Source organism: Camellia sinensis, chromosome 11 (assembly GCF_055761805.1).
Source record: "Camellia sinensis isolate YWXY chromosome 11, ASM5576180v1, whole genome shotgun sequence".
NCBI classification, from domain to species: domain Eukaryota; kingdom Viridiplantae; phylum Streptophyta; class Magnoliopsida; order Ericales; family Theaceae; genus Camellia; species Camellia sinensis.
Window position 1 is genome coordinate 29,896,188 of NC_138971.1, and position 15,093 is coordinate 29,911,280.

Here is a 15,093-nt window from a genome sequence, read left to right on the forward strand (position 1 = left end):
ATGTTTATCTTTAAAACATTCGTTCTCCTTCACACTTTCCAAAAGACAAAAAAGACATTTTGGTTTGTTTCCACTACTATCATAACTACACATGCATATCTTTGTAAAAAATATAAATTTACAATCCACCAACATGTACACAATCAACCAATGGAGTAACTCGGTTCTCCGAACTGTAACCAATCAAATCCATGATATTTTCAGTTACAACTAAACAACAACAATCCCACTTTGCTCTACTAGCCATGTACTTAGTAAGCCAAAGATATACTGAAATAACTACAACCAATTTCACTCTACTAGCTATGTGCATAGTTAGCCAACAATACACCCCATTCAACAACATACCATTTTACCAGGCGCTAGCTGGAAGGGTGTGGTACCTTAGATTCTCAGCGCATTCAGTTCTCCAGGCACTAGCTGGAAGGTAACGGTACCTATGATTATAAGCGCGGGGTATAACACCAACAATCATAATACAACAAGGCATAACCAACATGTGGAAAACGTACACATAAACTATCAAGATACCAGCAATGTGTTAAAGTAGGTGAACACATAGGTGTAATGCACACACGACAATTTAACCCAACTTCGTCATCCTCCACCGATAACCAAGGACAGAACCTCTAGATGCATGTGTAGTGTACATCTATTAGCAGACCCAATTATCATGAGATCACAAACCCATCAACAATATTAACATGGTAGTTTAAGATACCATAATCTAATTTTCATGTTTATTTCAAAAACACTTTTCCCATTTCACAAAACCAACTCCCTCACTTTTATTTCCACAAAACCAATTTCATTCCTTTTGTTTCCACAAAACCAATTTCAAGGACAATAAAGCCATAACCCATTTTAATCCATTACATTCTTCTCAAAGCCAATCCAAATAAATTATGCAAAGTAAGTCATAATCATTAAATTAGGGTTTTCCTTCCTCTTTTCTCAATATTGACAAAAAAAGGCTCAATTAACAACAACGACAACAACAACCACATTTAAGACCCAAAATACCTAAGTATTTGCCCAAAGATCAAAACCCCTCTATTAATTTATTAAATCAAATAAAAATTAGGGTTTCCTCTCCTTTCAACAACCACCTACTAATTAACACTCCAAATAGCTCAAACCACAACTAATGATAATAAACCCAAATTTAACAACCAACCCAAGGTTCAATCTCATGATTTTCACAAATCCAACATGGTACAATTTTTATGCAATACAAAAACTACCACATGTCTATCTATAGACGGAGTATTGAAAAAGAACAAGGAGAATCCCTACCTCAAATGGAGAGACCAAATGAAGAAGATGAAGGCCAAAAACCAAAGTGCTCTAAATCGCCAAACTTTCAGATTAAAATGAAGCCCTCAACCCACTCTACCTTTCTTACAAAGGACTTAGTATAGATTTACACTAAAGGGAGATGAAAACCTAGAGAGAAGGTGTGTAGGGAGAGAGAAGATGGTTCTAGGGTTTTGAAATCAAAAGGGAGATGAACAAGTGATATTGAAAGGTTGTTATTAAAGCCCATTAATTGGAAAATGAAAGGACAAGTTAGAATTAAATGAACACTAGTTAGAAATATGAAAAGACACCAGTTGGCATTAAATGAACCACTAATAAGGATATTAAATGGACAAGTTTGTAACCACCAATAAGGATATTAAATGAACCATGATGAAAATTTAATGGACACTAACCCTTGGTTTCCAATGTAACGCCCTCAAAATAAACCCAATATATGTATATCATCAACATGCATTATTTAAAGAAACAATCTATTAATTCGTTCATCAGAGTATTACTAAATAAAAACATTACATGTAACATCAAATTAAATGCCTTATGGGCTTACATCTTTCCAAGCCAACACTTGGACACAAATTATGAGTTCTAACTCAAATACAATTTAAGCCCTAGGCTTGATTATTTATCAAATAAAAACAAACAACTAAAGATAGTCTTCAAATTTCAAATCCTTCCATGCTAAGTCCTGGGAGGTAGCTTATCACCTGGACCTGAAAATGATGTTCCCATAAAGGGTGAGCCACAACCCAGTAGAAATATACTAAACCACATATAAGCAATGAATAAAGTAATAGCATTCAACAGATGGTTAACCAAGGTAATCATTTACTTCATTTTACAGTCTCATGACACTATTGTCTAAGATACGTTTTACTTTCCAACTTTATCAACATGGCTCAGAACCTGGCCAAACTTACAACAGTGAATTATATATATATCATATTCACGTCCTTCCAATATCAACAAACAAATGAGACTCAAGCTCAAATCAAAACACTTCATACTTCCAGATTGATACACATTTTAGTGCTGTATCAATAAAAACACTTCTATATAAATAAGCACACATAAAAGTGATGCTAATGGAGTCCATCCCCTATCTCCTCCCAAACAAAATCCGGTTTAGAGGTCCATCCCCTATCTTCCCCTAAACCGTGGAGTACATCCCCTATCTCCTCCCACACAAAACAATGTATGCAAATGCAATGCTCAATCAATACACATATTTTCTATATCAATGCAATAGTCAAAATTAATGACTTAACCAATGTGATTAGTTTCAGTTATTCCTAATCCACATGCAATGTCTACAACAATCACGACTATCCTCCACTGATAGCCCAAAACAGTTATTTCTAAACTGAAAATAACTATGTCAACAATTCAATAGACAAATGATTCAAATTATCCAACTACACCATTTAATCAATGAATTCCCCAATTCCATGAATCTAACCATCTTTTCCCAATTCCATGAATTAATTATACAAACTAATTTAATAATACAACTAGGGTTTTTCCCAACATTTACCAGAGTATCCCCAACATATCAAAATACCAAAACTTAGAACAAAACCTATAAAATGGAGTAGGAAATCCCTATCTCGAAGAAAATAACCCAAATGGTGAAGACAGAGATGAGTGCCCAAATACCAATGTACTCCAAATCGCCAAATGTTCAGATTAAATGAAAGCCCTCGACTCCCTCTATATTTTTAATAAAGCAACTAGGGTAGAAACACCCTCTAAATAGATCAAACCTAAGAAAGAAGGTGAGTAGGGAGAGAGAAAAGTCGGACCTAGGGTTTGGAATCAAAAGAAGATGAAAAAGACTGATCAAAACCCGCTGCTGTGTATATAAATTGGACAGGCTCGCTCGAGCGAAGACTTGGTCGCTCGAGCGACCAGACACAGAGAAGCTACGCTCGAGCCAAGGAAGCCTTGCTCGAGCCAACAACCCAAAAGCTCGCTCGAGCGAAAGAAAACTTGATCGAGCGAAGAACTCAAACCCTCAGGTCTGTAACCAGACACACGCTCGAGCGAAGGAACTATCGCTCGAGCGAAGAACGAACTAACTCGCTCGAGCGAAGAAAATCTCGCTCGAGCCAAGAATGCAAAGCTACAGGTCCATACTGGACGCCATCTCTCGCTCGAGCGACCAAACTCCTCGCTCGAGCGAAGAACCAAAAACCTGGACAGCAACACTTGATTTCTAAACCCAACCAACTTGAAACAAACCTGCCCAACACATCCTATAATTCCAAATGAGAAAATATGGGACAACAACAACAATTATACAATGATAGAATCTACGGAACCTAAGTCCGGATACAATAATCAAATGGGAAAAGACCGGGGTCGCTATAACCTCCCTCCCTTTAAAGAATTTCGTCCCCGAAATTAAGCATAAGTTTGTAAACAAAAACAAGTTTTTCTCAATTCTCAAAGATATTAAATAACAACAATAAACATCTTGACCCAATACTGGTCACTTCATCTCTTTATCAAGGGGTATCCCACAATATATAAAACAACATATATCTCAATCTGTATTATTATTATGCATTATTCCTTTCAATGTTAACAATTCCCATATCATATTCAATCGCATGATATATACAACACATTCAACAATGTACTCAACAGATGCAATGTTACACTAAACTTCTATAATGAAGCAAGTTTCAAGATACACCCATTTACTAAAACATACACAACGTTTTACAAAATCTAAATACAAGATTACAAATCGATAAACATGTCCGGGTATTTCTGGCGGACTTCCAACTCACGTTCCCAAGTGGCTTCCTCCACTCCGTGGTGTTTCCACAAAACTTTGACCAAAGGGATGGTTTTGCCTCGCAAAACTTGATCCCGCCTATCCAAGACCCGAACCGGTCTCTCCTCATACGAAACATCCTCATCAATCACTAAATCAGTCCAATCCAACACATGTGATGGATCCGGCTCATACTTCCGAAGCATACTCACATGAAAAACGTCATGTACTCCGGACAGCTGCGGCGGTAAAGCTAAACGATAAGCAACCTCGCCAATCCTCTCAAGGATCTCAAACGGACCGATGAACCAAGGGGACAACTTCCCGCTCTTCCCAAACCTCATCAAACCCCGCCTAGGTGATATCTTTAGAAAGACATGATCACCCACCTCAAACACCAAAGGTCTCCTCCTACGGTCGGCATAAGATTTCTGACGACTCTGTGCTGTAACAAGCCTCTTACGGATAATCTCAACTTTCTCCGTCGTTTCCCTCACCAACTCCGGACCCAACAGAGGTGCATCACCCACCTCAGCCCAACAAACAGGAGATCTACACGGTCGGCCATACAAGGCCTCAAACGGTGCCATACCGATACTAGACTGGAACCTGTTGTTGTAGGCAAACTCCACCAACGACAAGTGCCTCTCCCACGACCCACTAAAGTCTAGAACACAACCCCGAAGCATATCCTCAAGGATCTGAATAGTACGCTCGGACTGCCCGTCAGTCTGAGGATGATAAGCCGTGCTAAAGGTCAACTTAGTGCCTAAGGCACTCTGCAAACTCTGCCACAACCTGGCAGTAAAACGAGGACCTCTGTCTGAGACGATCGTCACTGGAACCCCGTGTAACCTCACTATGTCCCGAATATACAAGTCGGCAAGATGATCTACCGAATCTCTCACGCGCATAGGAATGAAGTGCGCCGACTTAGTCAACCGGTCTACAACCACCCAAATAGCATCACTACCCCGCTGAGTCCTCGGAAGACCCACAACGAGGTCCATAGTGACGTGTTCCCACTTCCACTCGGCAATAGGCAAGGGTTGCAACAAACCTGCTGGCCTCTGATGTTCGGGCTTCACTTGTTGACAAGTAAGGCACTTAGATACGAAAGCTGCCACATCTCTCTTCATACCCCGCCACCAGAACTGACGATCTAAATCCCGATACATCTTAGTGCCTCCTGGGTGCACCGCAAGGCGTGAATGATGGAACTCTCGGAGTACCTCCTCTCGGCAAGACTCCGGCACAAACAGACGGTCTCGGTATCTCACAGTCAGGTCGGAATACACCGTCAAACCCTTCTCAACCTTCCCACCGAAAATCTTCTCACGAAGCGATTCTATCTCAAGGTCACCCCTCTGAGCCTCTAACACTCGAGTCACAAGTGTAGGCTGTGCAACAACAGAAAACAAGGCCGCAGCCTCAATGGATTCGCCCAAAAGTAAATCAAACTCCCCAAGTGCACCCAATATCTGCCATTCTCGGATGGCTATACTAGCTATGACACCAATAGGTTTCCTGCTAAGGGCATCGGCCACCACATTGGCCTTTCCCGGATGATAATGCAACTCAAAGTCATAATCCTCTATGAACTCCATCCACCTCCTCTGCCTCAAGTTCAAGTCTTTCTGTGTAAACAAATATTTCAGACTCTTATGATCCGAGAATACCTCGAATCTCTCACCATAAAGATAATGCCTCCAAATCTTCAAGGCAAATATCACAGCTGCTAACTCTAGGTCATGCGTAGGGTAATTCTGCTCGTGAATTTTCAACTGACGTGAGCCATAGGCAACTACTTTCCCTTCTTGCATTAATACACAACCCAGACCCTCTCGTGAGGCGTCACAATAGACTGTATAACCCAACCCTCTCTCTGGAATAATCAAGACTGGAGCGGTGGTTAGTCTAACTTTCAACTCCTGGAACGACTTTTCACAAGTCTCACTCCATACAAATTTGACTCCCTTGCGAGTCAACCTAGTCAAAGGCGAAGCTAATCTGGAGAAATCTTTCACAAACCGACGATAATACCCAGCTAACCCCAGAAAACTGCGGATCTCAAACACACTCTTAGGCTGTGCCCAATCTTGCACCGCCTCAGTCTTGGATGTATCAACAGACACTCCTTCCCCAGAAACTACATGGCCTAAGAACTTGACCTCTTCTAGCCAGAACTCACACTTTCCAAACTTAGCATAAAGCTTATGGGCTCTAAGTAACTCAAGCACCACTCTCAAGTGTTCCTTGTGCTTCTCCTCAGAAGGTGAATAGATAAGGATGTCGTCCACAAAGACAACCACAAAATGATCTAAAAATTCCCGGAATATCCGGTTCATCAAATCCATAAAAACTGTCGGTGCATTGGTTAGCCCAAATGGCATCACCAGAAACTCATAGTGGCCATACCGCGTACGGAATGCCGTTTTCGGAATATCCTCCTCCCTGACTCTTAACTGATGATAACCCGATCTCAAGTCTATCTTCGAGAAACAACAGGAACCCTTCAACTGATCGAACAGATCATCTATGCGAGGCATAGGGTACTTATTCTTAACCGTAGCCCGATTCAATTTCCGGTAATCTATACAAAGTCTCAAAGCACCACCTTTTTTTTCAACAAAGAGGGCCGGTGCTCCCCACGGCGAAACACTAGGACGTATAAAGCCCTTATCTAGCAACTCCTGGAGCTGAATCTTCAACTCAACTAACTCGGCTGGGGCAAAACGATAAGGTGCCATAGAAATCGGCGCCGTGCCGGGCACTAGGTCAATAGAGAACTCAATCTCTCGATGCAGTGGCAAACCAACAAGATCCTCGGGAAAGACGTCCGAGTACTCACAAACCACCCTTGGCAACACAATCTGAGACTCATCATCCTCACTAATCGAAAGGTCAGCAAGTAGACCACTAAGCTCACTCCGTCCTCGCGGAATATACCCCGGTGGCAACACATCACCAACCCGGTCCCCCAGAAAATGAAAATACTCTCCGCTCACAGTACAACAAGTGACCCTCTGGCGGTAGCAATCAATAACTGCCCGATATGACGATAACCAGTCCATACCCAAAATAACATCAAAACCCCTCATAGGCATAACTACAAAGGAAAATGGGATTCTATGATAATCAACCTCTATATCACAACCCCTAACACCTTGTTTCAAAATCAATTCACCCCCAAGAGGTGACACTACACATATAGGAGATGCTAACTGAGCTAACTCCAACTCCAAAACAGATGCAAATGCAGCAAACACAAAGGAATGAGATGCACCCGTATCAATCAAAACATTAGCAACCGAGTTGCAAAACAAAAAGGTACCTCTCACAACTGATGGTGCCGGCACAAGATCCTGCGCGGTAACAGCATACACGCGCCCAGACGACCTCTGATCAACCTGCTCACCCCTAGGAGCATAAGATTGCTGCACCGACTGGGACGATGAAGCCCCCTGATTGGCCCTCGAGGCCTGACCTGACTGAGCTGGCTGCTGACCCTGAATCGACCTCAAACCAGATGCACCAGGTGTGCCACCCAACTGCGGGCAAAACCTCTTCATATGCCCTGGCTGACCACACTGATAACACGAGAGTGGCTGGCCTCTACCCTGACTCTGGCTCTGAGATCGAGCCGAAGATGATGCGGCTCTCTGCACTCCTCCCCTCTGAGGACAAACTGGAGACTTGTGACCCAGCTGGCCACACTTGAAACAGGTAATGTCTCCCTGACTGCCTTTCCCCGAACTAGCACTCGGCACAGGAAAAGTCGATCTAGAAAAACTACCCTGAGACTGCTGAGGATTAAAACCCTTCTGTCTCTTGCCATCACTCTGACCATCCTGACTCCTCTTGGAGCCCTTCTGTCCTTCCTCCTCCTCCTGCATCATAATTTCCATATGGGCTGCAGCATCAACCATACGCCCATAATCCCGAATCATAGTTCCCCCAACCCGCAGCTTAAGGCCATGCCTCAACTTCTTCTCAAACTCAATACAACGGCGTTCCTCAGACGCCACCAACTCAGGTGCAAACCTGGACAAACTAGTAAATGCAGCCTCAAACTCGGCCACTGAAGAACTCAACTGCTTAAGCTGACAAAACTGGTCTCTCAGCTTCTCCTTGACTGCTGGAGATAAGAACTTCTCCTGGAAAGCATTCACAAAAGCCTCCCATGTACCTCCTATACGACCCTTAGTAAACTTCCACCATTGACCCGCATCCCCCTTCAACTGGAAAGATGCCAAGGTCACTTTCAACCCCTCGTCTTCGATGCCAAGCATCTCAAACGTCTTCGTTGTCTGTTCGAGCCATTCATCTGCCTTAAGCGGCTCTTTAGGATCACCCACAAATTCATCCGGGTTAGACCGGAAGAACTCCCTCTTCAGAAAGGAAGGTCCTGCATCTGCAACAACAACTTGAGCTTGATTCTCAGCTCTGAGAATGCCTACTAACTCCCTGAATGCCCCTGCTATCTCTCGGGCTAGAGCACCCATAGCCTGCTGGCCTACTGGCTCGGCCACATTGGCCTGGCCAATACCCTCCTGAACTGCCAGAATCTCCTCTGGCACAGGCACCTCCTGCCTACCCGACCTACCACGCTTATTGCGTCCTCGTCCTCGTCCGGACATCCTAATAAAGGAAATAAAGACATTAGCACATTAATAAATGTGTCGAAGCTAAACACTAGCGTCCTAATGCATTGGACAACAATAATTCATTCCACGTAAGCACATAATCACATAAGCACCTACGAATTTCATTCCCGGATAATGATGTCCCAATGCGTTACTATAGTTCCGGTTGGAAGCAGCAGTGATCAAGTGCCTTTCCAACAAGACTACTAGAAACTCAAGGGTCCAATCAACATCCTAGAAACTACATTCCATACCCACATAATCACATAAACATGTTATCACATAAGCATATAACTTTACACTAAGTCTCTATCAAACGAGACGAACCCAATGTGATACTAATCACTTCCCACGTACCCAAAGTATTCAAACCCGGTACGCTCTGATGCCAAGTTGTAACGCCCTCAAAATAAACCCAATATATGTATATCATCAACATGCATTATTTAAAGAAACAATCTATTAATTCGTTCATCAGAGTATTACTAAATAAAAACATTACATGTAACATCAAATTAAATGCCCTATGGGCTTACATCTTTCCAAGCCAACACTTGGACACAAATTATGAGTTCTAACTCAAATACAATTTAAGCCCTAGGCTTGATTATTTATCAAATAAAAACAAACAACTAAAGATAGTCTTCAAATTTCAAATCCTTCCATGCTAAGTCCTGGGAGGTAGCTTATCACCTGGACTTGAAAATGATGTTCCCATAAAGGGTGAGCCACAGCCCAGTAGAAATATACTAAACCACATATAAGCAATGAATAAAGTAATAGCATTCAACAGATGGTTAACCAAGGTAATCATTTACTTCATTTTACAGTCTCATGACACTATTGTCTAAGATACGTTTTACTTTCCAACTTTATCAACATGGCTCAGAACCTGGCCAAACTTACAACAGTGAATTATATATATATCATATTCACGTCCTTCCAATATCAACAAACAAATGAGACTCAAGCTCAAATCAAAACACTTCATACTTCCAGATTGATACATATTTTAGTGCTGTATCAATAAAAACACTTCTATATAAATAAGCACACATAAAAGTGATGCTAATGGAGTCCATCCCCTATCTCCTCCCAAACAAAATCCGGTTTAGAGGTCCATCCCCTATCTTCCCCTAAACCGTGGAGTACATCCCCTATCTCCTCCCACACAAAACAATGTATGCAAATGCAATGCTCAATCAATACACGTATTTTCTGTATCAATGCAATAGTCAAAATTAATGACTTAACCAATGTGATTAGTTTCAGTTATTCCTAATCCACATGCAATGTCTACAACAATCACGACTATCCTCCACCGATAGCCCATGTCAACAATTCAATAGACAAATGATTCAAATTATCCAACTACACCATTTAATCAATGAATTCCCCAATTCCATGAATCTAACCATCTTTTCCCAATTCCATGAATTAATTATACAAACTAATTTAATAATGCAACTAGGGTTTTTCCCAACATTTACCAAAGTATCCCCAACATATCAAAATACCAAAACTTAGAACAAAACCTATAAAATGGAGTAGGAAATCCCTACCTCGAAGAAAACAACCCAAATGGTGAAGACAGAGATGAGTGCCCAAATACCAATGTGCTCCAAATCGCCAAATGTTCAGATTAAATGAAAGCCCTCGACTCCCTCTATATTTTAAATAAAGAAACTAGGGTAGAAACACCCTCTAAATAGATCAAACCTAAGAAAGAAGGTGAGTAGGGAGAGAGAAAAGTTGGACCTAGGGTTTGGAATCAAAAGAAGATGAAAAAGACTGATCAAAACCCGTTGCTGTGTATATAAATTGGACAGGCTCGCTCGAGCCAAGGAAGCCTTGCTCGAGCCAACAACCCAAAAGCTCGCTCGAGCGAAAGAAAACTCGATCGAGCGAAGAACTCAAACCCTCAGGTCTGTAACCAGACACACGCTCGAGCGAAGGAACTATCGCTCGAGCGAAGAACGAACTAACTCGCTCGAGCGAAGAAAATCTCGCTCGAGCCAAGAATGCAAAGCTACAGGTCCATACTGGACGCCATCTCTCGCTCGAGCGACCAAACTCCTCGCTCGAGCGAAGAACCAAAAACCTGGACAGCAACACTTGATTTCTAAAACCAACCAACCTGAAACAAACCTGCCCAACACATCTTATAATTCCAAATGAGAAAATAAGGGACAACAACAACAATTATACAATGACAGAATCTACGGAACCTAAGTCCGGATACAATAATCAAATGGGAAAAGACCGGGGTCGCTATATCCAAACACAACGAACCTGTTTTAAACCTACCCAACATGACCCGAGACTCATATACAAAGAGTAAAGGACGGAAACGGGAAAAAGACAACAACACATCCATGGAACCGAGCCTGAAATACAATTAAACAATGAAGGGAAAATCGGGATCGCTATAGCACCGAAATGAGGCTATGGAAGCTGTAAACAATTGAGTGTCTGCTGATCAAAAAAATGTATGAGTATGCGAGAGAGGAAGGCAAAGAAAGAGAAAGAGAAAGAGAAAAGAGAAAGAAAGAAAAAGAGATGGAAACAGAGAGAGAGATTCGGGAGGCAGATGGGTTGTGTCTTGGAGAAACTAAATCATCTAATGATCAGTAAGGCGTGCGATTTGAACGCAGATCAGATAGATCACATCGACTCTTTTTACCATCGGTTAAGATTCCTAGCATCCATTCTCAAGGATTTGGAAGAGAAGCAGCAGCAGCAGCTGAACTGTGAAGCTAAAACCCTGCCGATGCAAATTAATTATGTGATCTGGAAGACCAGACAACTCATCCGTTTTTTTGATGTTGTAGTTCTAGGGCAGAGGGACAGCAACGGTGACAGTTTTTTTGATCTTTTAATTGGCATAAATATAATGGAAGAGATTAAGCCGATCGAGGCAAAAGTGGCACAGTTTTATGACTAGATAAATCAGATCCAACTCCTAGAAGATTTCAATGCTGGAGTCTATTCGTCAATGTCAATGTCAATGTCAATGGAGAATAGAACCATAGTAGATGAAGAAATTACAGTGGGCTTTGATGATGAGGCGTTGATTATAAAAAAGCTACTTGCTGGAGGGAAGAAGCAGCTACAAATGATATCAATTGTTGGGATGCCTGGACTCGGTAAGACAACTTTAGCACAAAACTGTACAATGATCCTTACTTCACACACTACTTTCATATTCGTGCATGGACCTATGCTTCTCAATTACCCAGAAAAAAAGATATGTTGTTGGACATTTTACGTTCTGTTAATATCGTCACTATCGGTGAAATTGAAAACATGAGCAATGAAATGTTAGGTGAAACGTTGTACAAGCAATTAAAAGGCAAGAGATATCTCATTGTCATTGACGATATATGGGATACTGGTGCCTGGGGCGATCTTAAAATGTATTTCCCCAATGACAAGAATGGAAGTAGACTTATGTGCACTAGTCACCTCAAAGAGTTGTCTATGCATGCCTCACCTGATTGCCATCCTCATTGTCTGCGATTTCTCACTGAAGAAGAGAGTTGGGAGTTATTACAACAGAAGGTGTTTCAAAATGAAAGTTGCCCTCCAGAACTGATTAAAATTGGGAAGCAAATAATGAAAAATGTGAAGGGCTTCCACTTGCAATTGTTATAATAGCAGGACTTCTTGCAAATAACATCAAGACACGTGAGTCGTGGAAACAAGTTGCCCAAAGTGTAAGCTCATACATTGTTAGTGATCCAAATCAGTACTTGGACACACTGGCACTGAGTTACAATCACTTGCCGCGTCACTTGAAACCATGCTTTCTCTATTTAGGAGAATTTCCAGAAGACGAAGAAATCCCGGTGCAGAAGTTAATTTGGTTATGGATAGCTGAGGGGTTTATACAAAAAATTGGGCAGAAAAGCTTGGAGGAAGTAGCAGAGGATTACTTAATTGATCTAATTCAGAGAAGTCTGATAATTGTTGCTCAAAAAAGGTTTGGTGGTCGAATTAAAGCATGTCGTATGCATGATTTGTTACGTGATTTATGCTTGAAGAAAGCCAGGGAAATTAATTTCCTACAGTGGACTCACAATTATAAAGACATTTCTCCTTCTTCTTCAAATTATTGCGAAACAAATAACCAACGCCGCCTGCTAAGATTTGATCATATTCTCTTACAGTCTTATTCCCCAACAGTTGTTCAGTCATTATTGTGCTTCAGAAATGAGTTTGAGAAAATAATTAGTTACGACGACAATCCGTTTGGTGATATGTGCACGTTTATTTGTTGGACCTTCAAACTTCTTAGAGTGTTGGAAATATGCTATAACAATGCCTTCTTTCCAAGAGAATTAACACAATTTGTTAATTTGAGGTATTTGGCATTTAATTTGGAACATTCCTGTGAATTACCGCCATCAATATCCAATCTCTCAAACCTAGAAACACTTATCATTATCTCTACACGATGGAGAGAGATTATTCTACCATGTAATGTTTGGAAGATTCCAAAGTTGAGGCATCTTTATGTTAAAGGAGGAGCAAAACATGATTTATCTTTATATTCTGAAGAAGCAATAATGGATCAGAACCATCCCTCTATTTTAGAAAACCTGCGAACCATTGCAAACTTAAACTCTTATGGATCTATTCAGGATTTATTAGCGAGAACTCCTTATCTTACAAAGTTGGGAATTTGTGCACATCTGTCAGATTCGGAGAATTTGATGTTTCCTAATCTAGAATTTTTAATACACCTTGAGACTTTGAAGCTACAGAATGAGTTCTCGTTCCCAACCAATTTCCGAGAGGTCAAGCTTCCTACAAATGTTAAAAGGCTAACCTTGAAATATACAAATATAGAGTGGGGGGATTTATCAATCTTTGGGATGTTGTTACCCAATCTTGAGCTTCTCAAATTAGAAAATGCTGGTAGGGGATGGCAATGGGCAACAACTGATGGTGGGTTTCCTAGACTCAAATTCTTGAAACTGAAGGACTGCTATGTCAAGCAATGGATCACCTGCTTTAGTCACTTTCCAAGCCTTCAAGACTTATCATTGGAACGGTGTCAATTTCTCGAGGAAATACCATCTAGTTTGGGGGATATACTCACTCTGCAGCTGATTGAGGTAAACTTTTGTCATTTCTCTGTTAAGGAATCTGTCAACAAAATTAAGGAAGAGCAGGAGAGCATTGGAAATAATTGGTTGAAAGTGCTAATTAGGAAACATTTTCGAAGGGTATATCTGTCAAGAGAATTAAGTAACAGCGAGAGAGCATTGGAAATAATTGTTGAAAGTGCTGATTAGGAAACATTTTCTAAAGGTATGTTCTTTTCTATATTTATGTTTGATTTTTTCTTTTCTCATTTTGGATTCAACCCTACATAAAATAAAAGTAATCTACCTTGTATATATATAAACTAACCTAAAACTCATGCTATGCATGGTCTTAAACAAATAATTAAAATTTTATCTTAAAAATTAAAGTAATAATTTTAAAATTTAAAAGGAAAAAATAGTAAAAATTATGTGAATGAGTTGTTTTCATTTAAATTGCACTAAAGTTTTGTTTTAATTGTGTTGTTATTAATATTTTATTTTAAGTATTAGTAATATATATATGTGTGTGTGTGTGTGCGCGTCATTATGTGGATTAGTAACATTTTAGAGCAAAAACATTGAATGAATTATAAAAATTACATTTACCATACAAGATAAATAATATATACTTTTATATTAGATTTTCTCAAATGACATAACAACTAAAATTTTTAATTTACAATTACATAATAAAATTCATTTAAAATTTGTCAAAATCGAAAATAAATTGGAGAATGAAATAATTTTTTCATTTATAGAAAGAGTAAGCATTAACCCCTTTTCCCAAGCCATCCAAAATGAAGTCATCTCTAACCCGCATCAAGCTCCACCTCTAAATCATTTCACTCCTCTTGTTAACCACTTTTAACTCATGTTTTTAGTTCCCTTCCTAAACATAGTTTTTTATTCCCCTTCCCCCAATTACCCTTACAATTTTCAATCCTACAATCAACTTCTAACTTAACATTGTTAGAATCTATACCGGCCATATTCTATGATCTTTATCCTCATTAACTAAACTAATCCCTTGTAAATAATCTCATCGAATGGATTATCTTTCATGTGATTATAAAAACATGGAATGGTTAGACATGTGGTGGAAGGTTCAAATTAGGGAAACTATTAAAAATGTGAGGAAAAATATCAAATCAATTAGAAAATGGCTAAAAAAATGTCATTTTCATTGGGGTCAAGTTTGTCTCAAGTTTGGTGTAAGTTATTTCTTGTGTTTGATGCAAGTCTTTAATGTGTC

General features: G+C 40.2%; 1 pseudogene; it reads left to right on the plus strand.

The window, feature by feature from the left end:
* Nucleotides 1-11,184: 11,184 nt before the first annotated feature.
* Nucleotides 11,185-14,048, plus strand: LOC114276556 (putative late blight resistance protein homolog R1A-10; annotated as a pseudogene).
* The last annotated feature ends 1,045 nt before the right edge of the window (nucleotides 14,049-15,093 follow it).